Source organism: Acomys russatus, chromosome 1 (assembly GCF_903995435.1).
Source record: "Acomys russatus chromosome 1, mAcoRus1.1, whole genome shotgun sequence".
In the NCBI taxonomy this organism is placed as follows: Eukaryota; Metazoa; Chordata; class Mammalia; order Rodentia; family Muridae; genus Acomys; species Acomys russatus.
Window position 1 is genome coordinate 110,768,332 of NC_067137.1, and position 6,000 is coordinate 110,774,331.

Sequence of the window (6,000 nt, forward strand, 5' to 3'; positions counted from 1 at the left end):
ACAAGTGCGTGTGTCTGTATACCAGGAGCAAACATTTTCGTGGGTTTTACAAAAAGGAGAGGCCAAGGCTACAGAGAGAAGCCCTGCCTCAAAAACAAAAAACAAAAAAAAAACAAAACAAAAAAACAAAAAAAAAGCCAGGCATGGTGGTGCACACCTTTAATCCCAGCATTCAGGAGGCAGAGGCAACTGGATCACTGTGAGTTCGAGGCCAGTCTGGTCTACAAAGTGAGTCCAGGACAGCCAAGGCTACACAGAGAAACCCTGTCTCGAAAAAACTAAAACAACAACAAAACAAAAAAGAACAGGCGCTGCTCAAACCGGACGGGGTGGTGCATGCCTTTAATCCCAGCACTTAGGAGGCAGAAGCAGATGGATCGAGAGGCCAGCCTGGTCTAGAATGAGTCTAGGACAGCCAGGGCTGATACACAGAGAAACCCTAACTCAGAAAACAAAAACAACAACACAGAACAGGTACTGCTCTTACAAGGGCCTGAGCTCAGTTCCTAGCATCCATGTTGAGTGGCTCACAACTGCCCTTAACACCAGCTGGCGGAGAGGCGGGGAGGACACACTCTCCTCCAAGCTCCACAGGGGTCTACACTTATATGCACGTACCCACACACATACGTACATAGAAATAAAAACTAATATTCTTATGGACGGTGATGGCACATGCCTTAAATCCCAGCACTTCAGAGGCAGAGACAGGTGTATCTCTATGAGTCTGAAGCCACCCTGGTCTATAGAACAAGTTTCAGGACTGCCAAGTCTACACAGAGAAACCCTGTCTTGAAAATAAATAAATAAATAAATAAATGTTTCTTTTTTAAAAAAGAAGTGAAGGGACAGAGGGAGGGCAAAGGAAAGTATGATGTGACATAGCTAATGTTTCTGGAGAGTTGCCTTTGGCCAAAGACCAGCCCTGAGTGTTCTGGATTCCTGGCCCATAGTTCTGCATCTCAAGACTTATGGATGTACCCAGCCAATATTATACTCAATGCCAAAACTTGTGAATTATTTTGAGACAAGTGTCTTGATCTTGATGTGTTTTCCAGGTTGGCCTCCAACGCCTGAGAAGCAGTCCTCCTGCCTCAGTTTCCAGAGTGGCTGGGACCGCAGGCATGTGCCACCCACACGTGCTAATGCAAAAACCTGGAACATCTTTTTACCACACAAAGTATACAAGGCCATATATTGTGACGTTAGCCTCTCCCTGTGTCCTGACTCTGGTGTTCTGAAGTGACCCGCCCAGGCCTGTGACCCGATGATAAGAGCTTGAGGATTCAGCAGGAAGGAGGCTGTGGAGCTGGCTGTGCCCAGCTTGGGCCCTCATGAAAACACACAGCAGCTAAGGCATGGTCCGTCTCTAAGGTGAAGAAGCCCCTTCCTCTGGCTTAACCCTCCCACTATCAAAGACAAGGAGGAGGACAGGAAGGAAGTCCTGTGTCTGCGGAGAGAGGGGAGAGAAGCCAGGGCTCCTGAGGTAGTTCCTCAGAAAGGCTCCCTCATGCAGCCGCTCACCTGAGGGTCTCATGTGGTACAGACTGTGTCCATAGGCCAGGCCCATGAAGGGTGCACAGATGCTGCCAGCCTCAGACTGGCACTTGAATGCAGAGACCTCACAATGAGCTCCATGGTCTCCCATCCTTCTTGACCCTTAGCCCAGCGTCCTGGCTCGTGGGACTGGCTGGGATGCTTGGCCACCGCAAATGTCTCAAACTCAAGGACCAAATTCTGTATCATAAACCTCAGTCAGTGCAAATTAAGGTTCCTTCTTCTCCTCTTCCTCTTCCTCTCTCTCTCTCCCTCTCTCTCCCTGCCCCCCTCCCCAAGTCTCATATCTTAGCATCCCGTCTCTCAGTCTTCCCCTCCTCTCTCTCCCTACATCTCTCTCATGCTTTAGTATCCCAAATGCTGAGATTACAGCACGTACCACCATGCCCAGCTTGAATTCCCATTTCTCTCATTGCCCTGCAACGATCATGGGTGAGTAACCATAATTAATGCTCCAGATCTGCTGCGGGTCACTGGGGTGTGGGAAAGTACAATAGGTAACAGACGAGGTTAGTGATCTGCTGAGGCGGTTTCAATGCCAGGACCTGCTGATCTGTTAATAATGCACTCAGGGAGGCTCCTCCAGGTCCTGAAGGCCTGATTAGGGCCACCATGAGGCATATTCAGACAAAGGACAAGCAAGGACACCAAAGAGCCCTCCACAGGCCCCACAAGAAGATGTGCATGACCCCCCAGCAGGCTTCCTCACCCTGCACTCAAAGAGAACCCGTCTTAATCACACTGGAAGGAGGATTTTCCCATGACCTCCACAGGCACCTGCAGCATGCTCACACCTGACTCACACACATACTATAACACACCATAGACACACACTGTGTGTGTGTGTGTGTGTGTGTGTGTGTGTGTGTGTGTGTGTATGCCTGCCTGCATATATATTCATCTATGCTGAACCTGCAATAGCTTTTTTTTCTAGGCACTATTTCCAGAGCACAACAGGTTACAGGATATCTGATCACACTGTGAAGCCTCAAATTGTGTTATTTACTGGAAACCCGTTTCCAGCTGTGGTGTAGCTCAACCTTAGCACACACCAGGAGCTTTCTGTTTGAATACTGTAAACAGGATTAAATAAAGTCAACCATACGTAAAACGAGGCGGGAGGAAGCAACCGGTTGGCAGGAAGTGAACATAAGATTATTAAGAAAAAACACAGAGAGTACGAGGGAGTCAGGGGGACAGAGAGACACACAGGATGTATAAGGCAAGGAGGTTCGGTTTGAGGGAGTTGTCTGAGACAGAGAAGGGGGGGCATTCCTTCTGGGACACGGGCTGAGGAAGGTCAGCTGGGTGCTTTCTCTGCCTCTCAGAGCTGGCACGCTTTCACCTCAGCATCTGGCTCCCGAATCTTTATTGGCAAAATGGAACAAGTGAGAGATGTTGTTTAGAAACCAACAGGATAACGACGACCTCAGCACCTGTAAAAGCTCTACCTATTGAAGTCATACAGCGAAGAGTTAAAGCTACAGGAGGGTAAGCGTAGGCTTTATTTATATAAATGATGCCATTTCCCATAAGGACTTGAGCATCCCATTTGGTATCTAGGCGAACCCTGGAAGCAGTCCCAAGGACACGCAGATGACTGTCCTGGAATCTGTGTCCAACCATACCGTGAGCAGCAGAGCAGACACAGCCAGTCTAGCCGCCCCCACTGGCCGGCACTGCAGCAGCCAGGCAAACCCAGGCCTTGGTTGTGGTCACTGTACCCAGTTCATCTTTCACTCTTCTCATGCACGGGTCACTGGAGCGCTAGGCGGGGTCTGCCATGGCCCCTTTAGTCACTCATCCTCACAGTGGAGGATCCCTGTGAACACACATCACTCCTTTCAGGCAGGGAGACGACTGAGTCTGAAAGAAGGGGAGGAACTTGCAGATCAGTGGCATACACCTGGCTGAGCGGGCTGTTCCCACTGCATTTACCTGCCATGCGCCTGTAAACTCCTGATGGGTCCTATGACCATGACACCAGCAACAACAGCTCCAGCCTGGGGCCCAGAGCAGGTCTTCAACCCTTCCCGCAGGACACCCTTGACCTCTCACGGGCTATTTTAAGGCACTAGTGGAAGCTCTTATGTGCCTCCAATCATGGAGACCTTTAGCCACACTCCCTAAGTCAACTGACAAACCTCATGAACTTTCCCAGCCGCCAAAGGTTCGCCCTTTGCCATTCCCACCTTGACACTGTTCGGCTACAGAGCTAGGCCACAAAGTCCAAGTTAAAGGACTTGAATCACCATAAAAAAAAAAAAAAAAAAAAAAAACTGATCATCAAATAGGCTTAGCTCAATTAGGAACACCGGGACAGAGTGAACATTCTAGATAAACTGTCAGGAGCCATACAAGTAATAAAGGCAAGGTCACGGAGCTATCTGAGCAGCCAGGTCATGTTCAAAGCCAGGTATGACACACCTCCATCACCACAGTGTGACCTCTCATTGACCACTGACCGATCCCACTGGATACTGGTTCTGGCTCAGATGCAGGAAGCCAAAGCCAAGCCAAGCCAAGGTAGATGACAGCATCTCTGAAGAACTTTCCAAACAGGCGAGTCTTTATCACACTCCTGCTCTCTGGGAGTTAAAGTGAAGACATCCTGTAAACAGCTGACAACACGGAAGACGACCAGCGAGGTGATGTGGACTGCCTGCTTGTTCTGTTGCTGTTTTTGTTTTTTATTTTGTTTTTGTTTTTTGTTTTTTGTTGTTGTTGTTTTTGGATACAGGGTCTCATTATATAGCAAAGACTGACCTGGAACTCACAACCCTCCTCCTGCCTCCAACTCCAAAATACTAGGATTACAGGTGTTCACAAGTACTTCCTGCCACTAGGGCTGTTTCCTTTGTCGAACTTTTTTTTTTCTGCTGTGCTGGTTTTCTGTTTTATCGTCTTGTGTTCTGTTGTGGTTTTTTTTTTTTTTTTTTTTAATAAGACAGTCTCAAGTAGCCTAAGCTGGCCTCGAACTCGTTTGTGTAGCAAAGGGTGATGCAGAACTCCAGAGCCTTAGCCAGGAGTGGTGGCGCACACGTTTAGTCCCAGTGCTCAGGGAACGGAAACAGGCAGATCTGACTCAGCGGTCAGTTTGGGCAACGGAGTTCAGGACAACCAGAGCTACACAGAGAACCCCATCTTGAAATGCACCCGCAGCCCCCACAAACAAAAATTCAGAATCTCCTGCCTCTGCCTCCACCTCCCAAGTGTTCCAGGTTACCATGTGCCGCACACCCAGCCTTGTTTTGAGACACTAGGGATCAAACCCAGGGCCACACATATGCTAGGCAAATGCTCTGAGCTCCATTCTCAGTCTTTATTTCTGAGATGACACAGGGGGCCACTGCTCCCTCTCTCATAGGTCTCTGTCTTTTGGTTTTCCTGTTGAGGACTAAGATAGCTAGATCTTATCTCGAATAAAAGTATCTCACTAAGTGAGCTTTTCATATTCCTCAACTAGGAGAATCTGAGATTTGGTGATGAGGCAGATTCTAGACTACCTAACCTTTCTAGGCCCATCTCACTACAGTTCCATCAGGATTACCAGTTCCATCAAAATTACCATCTACCTATTTCCTGGGGATAAGAGCTATGCAAATAACTCTCCTGGAGATATGCAAATGAGTTCTAAGGAAGGGAAATGGAGGTAAGATACAGGAACTTCCCTTTGCCCGAAGCCACCCGAATCACATTTCACATTCCAATATTTCCAGTCTGTGGACATGACTGCACCCTGGAGTGCAGTTTGAACTGGCTGTAGATCCTCAACACTTTTTCTTTTCTTTTCTTTTTATACAGGGTTTCTCTGTGTAGCCCTTGCTGTCCTAGAACTCACTGTATAGACTATAGACTAGGCTGGCCTTAAACTCACAGAAACTCCCCTGCTTCTGCATCCCTGATGCTGGGATTAAAGGAGTGCACCACCACGCCCGGCTCAATCGTGTATTTTCTTTCTTTCTTTTTTTTTTAAATTATGTATACAATGTTCTGCCTCCATGTGTGCCTGACTGCCAGAAGAGGGCCCCAGGTCTCATTATAGGTGGTTGTGAACCACTATGTGGTTGCTGGGAATTGAACTCAGGACCTCTGGAAGAGCCGTCAGTGCTCTTAACCATTGAGCCATCTCTCCAGTGCTCAATCTTGTACTTTCAATATCTATTTGACTTGATTTGATTGTTTGTTTGTTTTCGGAGACAAGGTTTCTGTGTGTAGCCCCGGCTATCCTGGACTTGCTCTGTTTTGGGTTTTTTTGGTTTTTTGTTTTTTCAAGACAGGGTTTCTCTGTGTAGCCTTGGCTGTCCTGAACTCGCTTTGAGGCCAGGTTGGCCTCAAACTCACAACAATCCGCCTGTCTCTGCTTCCCAAGTGCTGGAATTAAAGGCATGTGCCACCACACCTGGCCTTTAATGTCTATTTAAAATTGGAGTTTTGCCGGGC